Source organism: Hypanus sabinus, chromosome 15, assembly GCF_030144855.1.
Source record: "Hypanus sabinus isolate sHypSab1 chromosome 15, sHypSab1.hap1, whole genome shotgun sequence".
Taxonomy (NCBI): domain Eukaryota; kingdom Metazoa; phylum Chordata; class Chondrichthyes; order Myliobatiformes; family Dasyatidae; genus Hypanus; species Hypanus sabinus.
This window is the reverse complement of record NC_082720.1, coordinates 9,856,304-9,872,905: the sequence shown is the minus strand read 5'-3', so window position 1 is coordinate 9,872,905 and position 16,602 is coordinate 9,856,304. Positions and strand designations below refer to the sequence as shown.

The 16,602-nt window shown below is 42.6% G+C and overlaps 1 long non-coding RNA gene across 1 annotated transcript in view; it reads right to left on the bottom strand.

The window, feature by feature from the left end:
- Positions 1-343: 343 nt before the first annotated feature.
- Positions 344-16,602, bottom strand: part of LOC132405121 (uncharacterized) — a 47,617-nt gene continuing 31,358 nt past the window's right edge. Inside the window, exon 3 of the long non-coding RNA XR_009515767.1 lies at positions 344-452. This is a non-coding gene — a long non-coding RNA (uncharacterized LOC132405121). The remainder of the gene's footprint in view (positions 453-16,602) is intronic.

The window sequence follows — 16,602 nt, the reverse complement described above, 5'->3', positions numbered from 1 at the left end:
CAGTACAAGAGCCTGGGTAAGGACTCAAAGTATAAAGCTGTAAAAGAATTGAGGGGAAGAGGTTAGGCAGGAACTGACAAGTGATGGGTGGATGCAGGTGAGGAAGGTTTGGTGAGCAGATGGAATGTACGGGGTAGGGTAGAGACATTGACAGAAGCTGAGAGGTGATTAATGGAGGCAACTTAAATGATAGAATCATATCAGAAAGCAAGATGACGAGTGAAATGAGATGGGGGTGGGAGTGGGGCAGTGGGATAAGGTAAAGGGATAGGAGGCCAAGTAGGTGGAGCTTGTGGATGATTGGCAGGCCAGGTAGGGGAAGGGGCATCATCACTGTTCAGCTTACATCGCTGCTCCCTGACTTCTGTTTGTAGTTCATTCATATGATTGGAGGACACTTCATTTTGGTTCTGTTCCGATTTGGTGATTTCAATTCTGTCAATTGTTGCTGCCTGTGGAAATACAAGCATTCTTCATGTCCTTTAGGGCCACTTCCCCTACAACCACTGGCTGGTGACTCAGTACTTCGTGCTGATTTCAATTCTAATCCTTCCATATCTATAGACCTTATTCCACTGTCTGTTAATTGAAGTGAATCTGAATTCTTAATCCCTCCAATGGACATGGAGAATGGATTAAACAGTAGGAGTTCTTTCTTAGCTGGTCCCTTGAGATATAGGATGAACAAAGAAAGAACAAAAAAAACAAAGAACAATACAGCACAGTACAGGCCATTCGGTCCACAATGTTGAGCCAACCCTTAAACCCTGCCCCCATATAACCCTCCACCTTAAATTCCTCCATACACCTGTCATTAGTTTGCTTTCATTTTGATTCTGTGGGAGTGAGATGGTTGATGTACTGTACCAAATGGCACAGATTTGCTGTATAAGAGGTCCATTCAAGAGTTCAGCAGCGGTATAGAAGCTATCCTTGAGTCCGATGTAAGGGGAAGAAGCGAGAGCATCAGGGGTACGTGGGCTCTTTGATTATGCTAGCTGCTTTTCTGAGAAAGAGAGTAGTGTAGGCAGAGTCCAATGGAAGGGAGCTTGGTTTTCTGGCTGGACGGAGCTATGTCCACAACACTCATCAGTTTCTTGCAGTCATGGGCAGAGCAATTCCCACACCAGTTGCCAGGCCATGTATTCCTTTAACCATATGTTTTACTGCATGGCTGAGACATGGACTTCAAGTTGTCAATGCTATTCTAAATGATTATGATCCACTCTAAGCTTTAATGTAACAACATTTCTTGGAAGTTAGTTGGATGATTCTTGGAAGTTAGTCAATTTTTCAAAGTGTTGATAATATCCCTGAATCTTTTCCTCTAGCCTTCTGGTAACAATGCCTAAAACAGGCTTCTTCTGAAATTTGGGTATCAGCCAAGTCAATAAGCTATCCAATGTAGCTGACTGACCATAACTAGAGGCGTAGTATTCAGGATACTGACTTGGGAAAAACACTAATGTTGTTTGATTTATATTTCCAGTGGATTTGAAGGATTTTGAAGAGACAGCATTGGAAATATCTCTGCTGTGCTCTTAGATGCTTGCTGTAGGTAGTCCAAGTCTCAGAAACATAGCAGGTTGCTGCCTGAGAGACAAGGAGGTTAAGGTATTGATTATCAAACAACCAATTCCTCAGATTGTATTGACACATTGAGGACAATAGTGAATTTTATCATCAGTTGTCTTTGTTGAGAGCTATGAGCAGATATTTTCCAGGGTCTGAAGTTGAATTTTTATTGTCAGAGGGTGATGCTGATCACATCTACTTAAGTTACAAATCTTTTAAATGCCTTCCAGCTCCAGTTAACCATCTCAGTAAGGGATATTTCAATTTGTTTTTCTTCAGACTTCGTCAGTGAATCACTGTCAGTCCACTTTGCTTGAAAGTGGGAGCAGTGGGAATATTAGCAATTGATTAAGGGAACTTACCTCAGCTACAACTGATTTGAAGAAAGTTGGCTTCTTTTATCATCTCAAGAGAGAGATTTGGCATTGTTCCTCTGCAAGTCTAAAACGGGTGTTCAAAATACTAAAAGTATTCAACAAAGTGAATGACATTTTTCTATTGGCAGAGAGATTAACAGAGCTGGCATTGAAACTTAGAGCACTAATTTGCTTTTTAAATTTTCCTTCCACTGCCTTTTGAAGTTGATCCATTTCCAGGGCCTTGTGTATAGCACCATTCTATATGCAAAGGCCTAGACAAAAGTGTTGGCAGACTTCATAAGACTAGTGGGTATCAATCAAGCCAAACTACTTTCTAATACTTCAAATTGCATGGTCCTCCAAATGGAACCAACGAGTTATGTATTCCTGTCCAAAGCAGCTGTGATAGGTTTAACTCCCAGACTGCAGAGGTGGAAAATCAGGTTGACGCCAGTAACACTGGGTTATTGCCCACTATGTAATGATATGAAGAAGTGGAAACAGGCAGCATCTAAAGCTGCAGCAGATCAAGGACCCCCAGGGAAATGAGGTAGGAGGTGATATTCCACACTTGGAATATGGCTTCTGCATCCTCACCATGCCATAATGCATCCCAGGTGCAAGATTACATAAGACAAAGCCCCTGTTAGGGAAAATACAGGACCAAGGAATCTACCTATTCCATCAGGCTGAGTTGTCCCAAGTTCTGTTTAGCCTATAGCTTCTAGCTGGCCTCTAGCGTGTATGATTCTCTTCTCCCTAACCCAAGGCTGCTTCTACTGCCAAGGTCACTCCATGTAGAAACCACACATTACTGAGACCTTTGATTGAGACTGCAATCCTATTCATTCATTACTGCTATGCTATCCTATCCTAATAAGCTCCATTTATTGGCCTGAACATACATTCTAATCACATCACAAAATAACTTCTCCAACCCCATTCTAACCACAAGACATACAGGAATGGGTCCTTCTGTCCATTGTGTCTTTGCTGACCATTTAAGCCATATTTATTTATTTAAAGATACAGCATGAAGCAAGCCCTTTCAGCCCAACAAACAACACTACCCAGCAATAAACCTATGTGTGTGATCTAGATCATTCCCTTCATGACTGTTTATCTGTCCCTTATACTTTATCATTATGTCTATTTTCACCTCTACTCATGTAAATTCACCCCTTTCATTTTAACACAATGTCCAGTGAGATTCTGACATACCATCCTGGAGAAAAAGAATCTCCTACAGTCTCTTGTAACTCCACTTTGACTTTCTATCCAATCCACGCCTCTCACAATTTTAAACATATCTATCAATCTTTCCTCAGCCTCCGACAGTCCAGAGAAAACAACATAAGTTCATCCAATACCTCATACTCTTTTATCTAAGCAACATCCCAGTGAACCTCTTAAAAGCACATCTACAGAAGTTTGTTAGGGTGTGCGGTGATAAGCCAAACCTCCTTAACCAACTATGAAAGTAAAGATTCTTGTGCTCTTTCCTTGATTGGAGATATGTGCTTGGCCCCAGGCAGGTCATCCACTTTGCTAACACCCAGGAAGTTAACACAGTTGATGGATGATCAGGACCTAGCCACCCAGGATTAGGGTGCAATGACAGGCATGATATCAAGTCTACAGAGGGTGAAGTTTGGGAAGTTGGGTGAAAGGATATTGTTACACCCAACTTTAAATAACAGAGGTATGGGTTCAATTTTCAGTGGCTTTAGAGCTGAGGCTCAGGTGGAGACTGGAAATGTCCTAAGAAAAGGAAGTCGTGGTGGAGCCGATGGACACAGTCCCATTCCGTCACCTGGAGTCTGCCACTTATAATCAGCTCTGACGCACGGTATGTTTGAATTCTGAATAAGCACCCATTTCATTGGATCTATTGATACTTCAAATAGAGCTTGAATGGACACCGAAAGAATATAAGTCAACAGGAATGTGGGTGGATAATAAAGGACGCAAGTGTATTTTATCAAAGGTTATTAGAGTGCACACTTTAAGGTGCAAATATTGTGCCCCCAAGGGAATGATGGAGCCCAACGTAGATCAGGAAGTCAGGAGATCTTTGACAATTGAATTGAACATAACATTTGGAAGACTAAAGGGCATGGCAAGAGTTCCAATGGTGAAGTGAGATAGGAAACAGCACATAGTTATTAACTATTACTCCTTTAAAAGATGAGGTGCTGCCATCTAGCTATTTGGTCAGGATGTCTGACACAAGAATGTCAACAGTTTGAAACATTGGGATAGTGGCTAGAAAACTTTAAATAATGGCGCTATTAGCATGAAAGAGATATTGAAAACAATATAAAATAGAGCTAAAGGGTATGGATTATACTGCTGGACTCTAGTTTAAATGTGATGAGCTCAAATACTGATAAAAGCATCACCAACAAACAATAATAAGAATTGATGTTAACATTTTTAAAAGACATCAAAATTTACAACCCTGGATTGGGAATTCTAGTCCAATTAGCTTTTAGCAATTCATGCATGATGTTGATGGTGACTCCCTATCGGGTTGTGATGGGAAAATGAGGTGAATGTAGCTGACAAAATAATCAGCTCTATAAAGCATTACTTCTTTAATTTAATGTAAGCTCTGAGGAATTAACATTTAATGGCAACTTGTTAACTGAGTATCAGATCAACAATTACTTGGACTATTCCTCTTCCCACCCTGTTTCTTGCAAAAATGCTATCTCCTTCTCGCAATTCCTCCATCTCCGCCACATCTCCTCTTGAAGGAGACGAAGGAGATGTCTTCCTTTTTTAAACAAAGGGGCTTCCCTTCTTCCACCATCAACTCTGCTCTCAAACACATCTGCCCTCATCCCACCCACCCGCCACCCCACTTGGGATAGAATTCCCCTTGTCCTCACCTAACACCCCAACAGCCTCCAGGTCCAACATATAATTCTCCGTAACTTCCGCCACTTCCAACGGGATCCCACTACCAAGCACATCTTTCCCTCCCCCCACTTTCTGCTTTCCACAGGGATCGCTCCCTGCGCGACTCCCTTGTCCATTCGTCTCCCCCCCCCCCCCCATCCCTTCCCACCAATCTCCCTCCTGGCACTTAGCCTTGTAAGTGGAACAAGTGCTACACCTGCCCTTACACTTCCTCCCTCACCACCATTCAGGGTCCCAGACAGTCCTTCCAGGTGAGGCGACACTTCACCTGTGAGTCGGCAGGTGTGATATACTGCGTCCGGTGCTCCTGGTGTGGCCTTTATATATTGGCGAGACCCAACACAGACTGGGAGACCGTTTCGCTGAACACCTACTCTTTAGTCTTCCAAATGTTATGTTCAATTCAATTGTCAAAGATCTCCTGACTTCCTGATCTACGTTGGGCTCCATCATTCCCTTGGGGGCACAATATTTGCACCTTAAAGTGTGCACTCTAATAACCTTTGATAAAATACACTTGCGTCCTTTATTATCCACCCACATTCCTGTTGACTTATATTCTTTCGGTGTCCATTCAAGCTCTATTTGAAGTATCAATAGATCCAATGAAATGGGTGCTTATTCAAAATTTAAACATACCGTGTGTCCGCTAGAGGAAGCAGGATCTCCCAGTGGCCACACATTTCAATTCCACGTCCCATTCCCATTCTGATATGCCTATCCATGGCCTCCTCTACTGTCAAGATGAAGCCACACTCAGGTTGGAGGAACAACACTTTATATACCGGCTAGGTAGCCTCCAATCTGATAGCATGAACATTGACTTCTCTAACTTCCGTTAATGCCCCTCCTCCCCTTCTTTCCCCATCCCTGATATATTTAGTTGTTTGTTTTTTCTCTCTCTCTGCCCATCACTCTGCCTGTTCTCCATCTCCCTCTGGTGCTCCCTCCCCCTTTCTTTCTCCCTAGGCCTCCTGTCCCATGATCCTTTCCCTTCTCCAGCTCTGTATCACTTTTGCCAATCACCTTTCCAGCTCTTAGCTTCATCCCACCCCCTCCAGTCTTCTCCTATCATTTCGCATTTCCCCCTTCCCCTTCTACTTTCAAATCTCTTAATTATCTTTCCTTTCCTTTAGTCCTGACAAAGGGTCTCAGCCCGAAACGTTGACAGTGCTTCTCCTATAGATGCTGCCTGACCTGCTGTGTTCCACCAGCATTTTGTGTGTGTTGCTTGAATTTCCAGCATCTACAGATTTCCTTGTGTTTGCTCTTTAAATTAACTTGTCTATTTTTTAAAGAAATTTGGTAACCTGCAATATCCATCAAAGTTTGAGGAGTTGTGTGGCATGACTAGAATGTGATGTGCAGCTGATTTTGGAGCATGTCACCTGTTCTCATAAAGTTATGGGGTTACAGAGTTGTACAGTTCATTAACAGGCCCTTTGACCCATTGAGTCTATGCAACAATCATAGATACAGTTCCAGCACTATTCCTGTTTCATTCTTGCTATATCCTTTACACAAGATTCTATTCTACCAATCTCCTGCATACCAGGGGAAACATGCAATGACAAATTAATCTATCTTTGATCTCCTGGAGGAACAGCATGCAGGAAGAGCATGCAAAATCTATTCAGGCCGGACAGGAGATCAGGATTGAATCTGGGTATTGAGCACTCTGAGGCAGCAGCTCTATGTGTTTTGAGATATATTCCTTGTGATAATCAGTTAGGCAAAGTCTGTGACTAACAGAGACTAATCCCCTCTCTGATGTCTGATGTGTAGTAAATGCTATATAGTTTATCTCCTGATACAGACCCGTATAGAACCTCCTGCAAGACAAGCTTGCTTTGCATTCCAATGGTTTTCACTCAGTATCAGAGGCTTCACTAATCTAGGTCAGAGAGGAAGGAGAAAGTGACAGCTTCATCTATCGTTTCTTTGCCATATTTAAAAACCTACTCAAAATGTGCCTTTTTGACTAATCTGACCACCAGATCTCCAAATTGTCCTATTTCTTTTTTTTATTCTATCAAATGAAAACCACTTTAGGACAATGAGAGACCATCTGATTTAAGAGTCTCTGCAGTTTATTTCAAAGACATGCACTTGTAATTAGGATCATGTGGTGGCGGAGAATATTGTCTGAAGTGTCCTTGTTTCAGATGATAGGTTTATGTCGGGTACTTAGAGGTGTTTACTTTTTACTTTCTGTGTTCTAATTGTGTTTTTTCTTGTATAAGTGTGTTTAACACATGATTCATTTATGACTTTCACTTTGCATCTTCATAAAAATCAATTTAAGCAAGAGAGCAGAACTCCTCTTGTCATCACTTATTCATCATTTATCCCTTGACAAAAGATGATCTCACTCTATTTTATTTCTGTTTGTTAGTGGTAGAGAAGTACTGCACAGAAACTGGTCACTCAGCCCACCTAATCTGTGCTGAACAATCTTTACCTACAAACTAGTTTCAAAAAGAACTAACTAGCTGTGAAATGTTTTATGTAATGGAAACAGGTTTCCAAATACTTGAAGGTTAAGACAGACAGACAGACAGACATACTTTATTGATCCCGAGGGAAATTAGGTTTCATTACAGTCGCACCAACTAAGAATAGTGCAGAAATATAGCAATATAAAACTATAAATAATTAAATAATGATAGATAAATTATGCCAAGTGGAAATAAGTCCAGGACCTATTGGATCAGAGTGTCTGACACTCCAAGGGAGGAGTTGTAAAGTTTGATGGCCACAGGCAGGAATGACTTCCTATGACACTCAGTGTTGCATCACGGTGGAATAAGTCTCTGGCTGAATGTACTCCTGTGCCTAACCAGTACATTATGGAGTGGATGGGAGACATTGTCCAAGATGACATACAGCTTGGGCAGCATCCTCTTTTCAGACACCGCCGTCAGAGAGTCCAGTTCCACCCTCACAACATCACTGGCCTTACGAATGAGTTTGTTGATTCTGTTGGTGACTACTACCCTCAGCCTGCTGCCCCAGCACACAACAGCAAATATGATAGCACTGGCCACCGCAGACTCGTAGAACATCCTCAGCATCGTCTGGCAGATGTTAAAGGACTTCAGTCTCCTCAGGAAGTAGAGACGGCTCTGACCCTTCTGACAGCCTCAGTGTTCTTTGACCAGTCCAGTTTATTGTCAATTTGTATCCCCAGGTATTTGTAATCCTCCACCATGTCCACACTGACCCCTTGGATGGAAACAGGGGTCACCGGTGCCTTAGCCCTCCTCAGCTCCCCCACCAGCTCCTTAGTCTTTTTCACATTAAGTTGCAGATGATTCTGCTCACACCATGTGACAAATTTTCCCACCGTAGCCCCGTACTTCACCTCATCTCCCTTGCTGATGCATCCAACTATGGCAGAGTCATCAGAAAACTTCTGAAGATGGCAAGACTCTGTGTTGTAGTTGAAGTCCGAGGTGTAGATGGTGAAGAGAAAGGGAGACAGGACAGTCCCCTGTGAAGCCCCAGTGCTGCTGACCCCTCTGTCTGACACACAGTGTTGCAAGCATTACTGTGGTCTGCCAGTCAGTTAATCAATAATCCATGACACCGACACCAGGGAAGCATCCACCTGCATCACTGTCAGCTTCTCACCCAGCAGAGCAGGGCGGATGGTGTTGAACACACTGGAGAAGTTTAAAAGCATGACCCTCACAGTGCTCGCCGGCTTGTCCAGGTGGGCGTAGACATGGTTCAGCAGGTAGACGATGGCATCCCCAACTCCTAGTCAGGGCTGGTAGGCAAACTGCAGGGGGTCTAAGTGTGGCCTAACCATAGGCCGGAGCTGCTCTAGCGCAAGTCCCTCCAGAGACTTCATGATGTGGGAGGTCCATGCCACCGGTCTGTAATCATCGGAGCCACTGGGGCACAGCATCTTCGGTACAGGGACAAGGCAGGACGTCTTCCACAGCACCCGAGATGGTAACGAGGGCACTCGAGTGCTGGGTTTGTAGACTGGCTATGACAGTGTGAATGATGTTACACACCGACGTTGGGTTGGCAGAGGGAGGGATGTACACAACAACCACAATTGCATGTGAGATTTCCCTTGGCAAATAATATGAAGGTCATACAAGAAAATTACAACTTAAGGAACAAATGATGGGTAGAATCAGGGAAAGAAATTTAGAACACATTGATAATTGTTCTATCAATGGATTGGGTACACAGAGAGCCTAAACCAAAGGAGCCTTTCAAGGATGGAGAGGAAATCAGCATCCTCTAGAAGCAGCACCTTGAAGAATACCTCAAATCCAAAATCTTTCCTTGAAAAAATCGATTGTACTTTTATTCCACATTATACTAACAGGTCCAACCTTATTGCTACCAAACATTTTCAAAAGGATATGCACCAAATATTGTTTTAAAAAATGTCTCGTTGATGATATCTCTTCAGAAATTCTGAATCTTGGTTGAAGTTCTAAAATAAATTCTATAGCTGCATCTCCAGTAGCTGGAAAGTAGATGATATGCTTGATAGCTTCTGAAATGCTGTAATCATTACACCTTAAGGAAACTGTGGATTGTTTCCTGTCTCTCAGAAACAAATCTCTAGGGTAAAGATAGGCTTGGATGATGAAATTCACCACAGGCTTTGCCTGTCTGAGGAGCATTTGAAGACTTCAAGTCTTCAAATGCAGTATTAAGCTCTTGGACTACTGAACGGTGACTCCTGTCCATGTGTATGCTTCAGTGATAAGGCTCTTAGGGCAATAGAGAGGCATCAACAAAGGCATCTTCCTAAAATCATCCAAATCTAATGGTCAATGTCAATGCCAATGTCCTGTCTAACGGCATAGAGATCACTTCTCATTCAGCTCCATTGTACATGTCAATTTTTTCATACGCCTGACTATGAGTTCTGAAACACTCTACACTCTACCATCGTTGTTTTCAAGTTTTCCTGAAAAGAGAGCTGAAACCCAAGTTGCTGGACGAACATTAGACACAATATAAACATAATATGTCCTTAATGTATTAACTACAGCTGTACAAGCACAAATAATTACTGCTGTAATGGACATAGCAGTAGCTGAAGCAGGTGTGCAGATGGGGCCAAAAGTTACAAAGGGATCAACTGAGCGGACAAGTCATGTCAAATGGAATTTAAAATGAGGAGGTTCTGCTGTGCATCTGAGAATGTTATTTCCGTGTTTTTCTTAATACAGTACTGAGATTAAATGATGAGGATTCACATGGCTGGATGTCATTGTACTCAGACAACTGAAAGTCAATATACAACCAAACAGGGAAGCAATGGGCGAGTGGATACTGGCTTTTATCAAAAAAAGTGAGGAAATGATGAGTCAATTTTACTTCAGTCTATGTTTCCCTTTGAAAATTTGTGGAGAAAATTTTGTCGATAGTCTTACATGGAGAGGTAGGATTTGACCTTATGAAACTGGACAAGTGGTGGAATTGTTCCAGGAGGAACATTTTGGGAGCAGTGAACATAATTATGTCAGTTTCTAGATGGCCATGGATATGCTTGGTCAGGTCAAGGTCATGAAGTACAGGTTTCAATAGCAGAAGAGAGGACAAGATAAAAGAGGGTTGGAAGCAGATATTCAGGTAAACTGAAAGGGGTTAATAATGTAGGCTTAGAGACAAACTTGCCACATGAAGAAGGGACCACAGATAGTGGATATGGATACAAGTGCACTCAGAAGAAAGCTTTCCCCTGAAGGGAGCTGACTTCTGGACAGAATCCTATTAACTAAAGGGAGCAAGATGATTGCATGGGAAAGTTGCAGAGAGAACGTACAAACCACAAGACCAACTTCAAATCTCAACTGCTGGACTTTTAGGACAGAAGAACTAACTGCCACACTACTGTGCTGACCAAAATTGAAGATGTAAGTATCTTAAACAACTTAATCTCCACTGATACCATCACTGCGGTATATTGGACTGTACTAAATCCCAGCAGAGGTCACTTGTTGATAGCAAAGGAAAACTTTAGAAGATGGAAAGATAACACCTCTGGATGGAAAAACTACATCTTGATAGATATTTCGAAAACTAGGAGTCACTTCCTGTAAAAATCATAAACGCAACAGAACTTGCTAAGCGCCGTTGAACACTGAGGACAGATATATGCAGGAGATTGGGGAAAGGTGCACCCCTGACAAAGGGTCTTGGTCCAAAACATCAACTATCTATTCATTTCCATCGATGAATTCCTCCAGCATCTTGCATGTGTTGCATAAGATTGGTGATCTATTTAGATTCAGAATTAGCTTGGCCTTAGAAGTATTGCTCAATGACTAGTGTTCTGCAGGGATTTGTATTGGGACCTCTGCTGTTTATGACATGCATGTAAGTGACCTGTGTGAAAACAGAGGGATATATTAGCAAGTTTTCAGATATGATAATTGGTGGTGTTGTGAATAATGTAGAAGACTGGCAAAGGGTGTAGCAGGGTACGGAATAGTTACAGATGTAGGTGAAGAAATGGCAGATTGTCATAAGGGGACAGGAGGCTGGCCCCAAGTGCAGGACGCAGGCACTGAAGTACTAGGGGCAGGACAGGAACAACTAAACGATAGACAAGATGTGGTGACCATGGTGTGCATGAGGGACGTGACATTCAAGGTGATTCTGGGGTTCCAGGAGAGTCTTAGAGTTCAGGCAAGGTGGAGGAGTTTACTGGGCAGACTACATAACTCCTGGGCAGGGCCCAGACCTCCCAGGCAGGAACACAGGGGCCTGAGCAGGTCACAGGGCACCTGGGTAGGTTGCAGGGCACAACCTATCAGCAGCAAGGGATAGAATCCCCCCACCAGGCAACAGCAGTCCAGCCGGGCTTGCCCAATAGAGACAAGGGATAGGAAGGGAACTAGGTCCAGGGTGACTTCCAGATTTACTTGAAAAACTAATCTTTAACAAGGGTCACTCCAAGCCAAGGCAACCAGAAGAACAGGATAGGCAGAACAACCCCCAACTCCACTCAGTCCCAGAGCCCCCTATATACATCGCCAGACGATGGGCATCAGGTGAACCTCCTTGAGCCCCAGCAAGCCACAATGATCCACAGGTGTGACGAATTGGGCTCAAGGGCGAAAGGAGGGACAGCTACAAGACCCGGAGTCCAGAGTCCGTGGACCGGATCAAGACCTGGAATGTGGGCTCCAGACCGGACTATAACACAGATGGAGTTCAGCCTGGGCAAATGTGAAATATTGCACTTTGAGAGATCATATGTAAAGAAAGAAACTTTACACTGTTTAAAGGAGTTATCTGGAGGTTAAGTCCATAGGTCTCTAAAAGTGGCTGCACAGCTTGATAGAGTTGTTAAGAAGGAATATGGCATGTTTGCCTTTATTAGTTAAGGATATTAAGTTATAAATCAGGATGCTGTAGCTTTATAAGCTAACTTTTTAGTTGGGCCTCATCTGAAGTATTGCATTCAGTTCTGGTGCCCTATAGAGGAAAGATGTTGAGGCTTTGGAGAGGGTGCAGAAGAGGTTTGCCACAAAGCTGCCTGAATCAGAGGGCATGTGCCATGAGATTTTGAACAAACTTGGATTATTTTCTCTGATGGGTCATAAGCTGAGGTGAGTCCTCATAGAGTTTTATAAGATTGAGAGGCACAGATAGACTAGACAGTCAGTATCTTTTTCCCAAGGTTGAAATGTCTAACACTAGAGGCAAAGTAGTTAAGGCATTCATAGAAAAGATGTGAGTCATTTTTTTTTCACATAGACTGTAGTGGGTGACTGGAATGCACTGCCAAAGGTGGTGGTGGAGGTAAATATGGTAGAAGTGTTCAAGAGGGTCTTAGTAAGCGCATGAGTATGGAGGAAATGGAAGAATATGGATGTATATCAACTGAGAAAGGAGTTGGGATTGATGTGTAGGCAGGAGTGATTAGTTTAGCTGGGCATTTGATTATAAATTGATTTAGTTTGGCTCAAAATCCTAGGCCTAAGGGCCTGTTCTTATGCTCTAATGTTCATATTCTATGTTCTCTGAACTTGCCTGCATGGTAACAATGACTGGATTTATTTATTATTTAGTCATCTCAGTGGACAGAAGCTTAGCCAAAGTGTAATATTTTATGGACACACACAAAATACTGGAGGTACACAGCAGGCCAGGCAGCATCTATAGAAATGTGCAAACAATCAATGTTTCAGGCAGAGACCCTTCATCAGGACTGGGAAAAAAAGAGAAAAATATTACCATGGAGGAAATGATCTTTTATCCTGTTCTATCAGATTCCCCTTCTCCAGCCCTTTTTCTCTTTTATCTATCAGCTTCCCAGCTCTTTACTTCACCCCTTCCCCCTCTCTCAGTTTCAGCTATCGCTTACCAACTTGTACTTCTTCCTCCCCTCCTCCCACCTTCTTACTCTAACTTCTCTTTTCATCCCTGTCCTGATGAAGGGTCTTGGCCTGAAACATGACTACTTACTCTTTTCCATAGATGCTGCCCAGCCTGCTGAGTTCCTCCAGCATTTTGCATGTGTTCCTTGGATTTCTAGCAGATTTTCTCATCTTAATATTTTAGACAATAGACAATAGGCACAGAAGTAGACCATTTGGCCCTTCGAGCCTGCACCGCCATTTTGAGATCATGGCTGATCATCTACTATCAATACCCAGTTCCTGCCTTGTCCCCATATCCCTTGATTCCCCTATCCATAAGATACCTATCTAACTCCTTCTTGAAAGCATCCAGAGAATTGGCCTCCACTGCCTTCTGAGGCAGTGCATTCCAGACCTCCTCAACTCTCTGGGAGAAGAAGTTTTTCTTTAACTCTGTCCTAAATGACCTACCACTTATTCTCAAAACATGCCCTCTGTTACTGGACTCTCCTGGCATTTGGAACATATTTCCTGCCTCTATCTTGTCCAATCCCTTAATAATCTTATATGTTGCAATCAGATCCCTTCTCAATCTCCTTAATTCCAGCATGTACAAGCCCAGTCTCTCTAACCGCTCTGTGTAAGACAGTCCTGACATCCCAGGAATTAACCTTGTGAATCTATGCTGCATTTCCTCTACAGCCAGGATGTCCTTCCTTAACCTTGGAGACCAAAACTGTACATAATACTCCAGGTGTGGTCTCAGCAGGGCCCTGTACAAATGCAAGAGGATTTCCTTGCTCTTGTATTCAATTCCCTTTGTAATAAAGGTCAACATTCCACTAGCCTTCTTCATTGCCTTCTACACTTGCTCATTCACCTTCAGTGACTGATGATCAAGGACTCCTTGATCTCTTTGTATTTCCCCTTACCTAACTTGACACCATTCAGATAATAATCTGCCTTCCTGTTCTTACTCCCAAAGTGGATAACCTCACACTTATTCACATTAAACGTCATCTGCCAAGTATCTGCCCACTCACACAGCCTATCCAAGTCACCCTGAATTCTCCTAACATCTTCATCACATGTCACACTGCCACCCAGCTTAGTATCATCAGCAAACTTGCTGATGTTATTCTCAATGCCTTCATCTAAATCATTGACGTAAATCGTAAACAGCTGTGGTCCCAATACCGAGCCCTGTGGCACCCCACTAGTCACCACCTGCCATTCTGAGAAACACCCATTCACCGCTACCCTTTGCTTTCTATCTGCCAACCAGTTTTCTATCCATGTCAATGTCTCCCCCCCCCCCCCCCAATGCCATGAGCTTTGATTTTACCCACCAATCTCCTATGTGGGACCTTATCAAATGCCTTCTGAAAATCGGATCCACTGGATCTCCCTCGTCTAACTTCCTGGTTACATCCTCGAAAAACTCCAACAGATTAGTCAAGCATAAATTACCCGTGGTAAATCCATGCTGGCTTGGCCCAATCCTATCACTGCTATCTAGGTATGCCACTATTTCATCTTTAATAATGGACTCTAGCATCTTCCCCACTACTGATGTTAGGCTGACAGGTCGATAGTTCTCTGTTTTCTCCCTCCCTCCTTTCTTAAAAAGTGGGATAACATTAGCCATTCTCCAATCCTCTGGAACTGATCCTGAATCTAAGGAACATTGGAAAATGATTACCAATGCATCCGCAATTTCCAGGGCCACCTCCTTTAGTACCCTAGGATGCAGACCATCTGGACCTGGGAATTTGTCAGCCTTCAGTCCCATCAGTCTACTCATCACCGTTTCCTTCCTAAAGTCAATCTGTTTCATTTCCTCTGTTACCCTATGTCCTTGGCCCATCCATACATCTGGGAGATAGCTTGTGTCTTCCCTAGTGAAGACAGATCTAAAGTACTTATTAAATTCTTCTGCCATTTTTCTGTTTCTCATAACAATTTCACCCAATTCATTCTTCAAGGGCCCAGCATTGTTCTTAACTATCTTCTTTCTCTTCACATACCTAAAAAAGCTTTTGCTATCCTCCTTTATATTCCTGGCTTGCGTTCGTACCTCATTTTTTCTCCCCGTATTGCCTTTTTAGTTAAGTTCTGTTGTTCCTTAAAAATATTTTAGTGGCCTTGACTTCAATTGACCTGCTTAAAGTAAAATTCTTAATGCCTGCTATGGAAAAATCAAGAGAGGGTTGCCACGTGTATGAGCTTAGCAATATATGGACTATGCGCTCAAAAAGTTAGGAAGTTAGATATTAATATCTGAAATGTGTTTCTTCAAGTAATAATGTGAAATAAAAGTAGTCAAAAAAAAGAATTATTTCTAACTTTAATTATTTCTACAGCCTAAGCTAGAGAGGTGAAATTTAAGGAGCGAAGGAAGTCACAATGGCAAATGCTGATTTTTATTAAAGATTCACAGATAATACCACAAGATTGATCCACTCTTTTTGATATCAGGGAGTTAAAAGCTGCACATTGTCACAGCTGTCAACAAATTGCCTCTTTGAATGGCAGAGCGTTTAGAGATAAAAGAATTTGAACAGTGACCCTTTAGCCATACAGTAGCTAGAAATACAAGTGTATAGGAGCACATCAGCACCTTCCATCCTCTCAAGCAGCTTTTCATGTAAAGTTACAGTACTAGAGCCTACAGCACAGAAATTGGTTAAGTTTCAAACAGAGAAAGGAGGAAACTCTCACCACTACCACTTCCTATCCCACAACCTGTTTTGCATAAATGCCCACAGTGATGCTCAAAATGAGGGAGATGACAGAATACGCATGTGGCTCATTTTGGCATGGAACAGTAAAAATAAAACTAATTGCTTTGCACTGTTACTGCCTAAGTCAGTGCATATCAGATAGACCTGAGTTATAGTATCAGTCCTGTACATCAATTTGTGCCAATGTGCAAGTTACAAGTAGCAGTTATGTTATGAAAATGCTGATCTCCTTCATTTATTTGTACATTGGACATGGACATTATTTTCCAAGTCATTATTCATTATCCAACTCTCAAATCCCACTCAGTGGACAATTTAGAGTTACCTCGAGGGTGGTTCTGAGTCACAGATGTACCAAATGAGGACAGGAGAGCATATCTTCTGTTCACAAAATCAAAGAAAGTTTTATGATAGCAGAATGCCATAAGTTAAAAAACCTGGGCCTCTGTACCTCCCTTTGCAATTGAATCCTTGACTTCCTAACCGGAAGACCACCATCTGTGTGGATTAGTGAAAATATCTCCTCCTTGCTGACGATCAACACTGGCACACCTCAGGTGTGTGCGCTTAGCCCACTGCTTTACTCTCTCTGTACCCATGGCTGTGTGGCTAGGCATTGCTCAAACACAATCTATAAATTTGCTGATGACC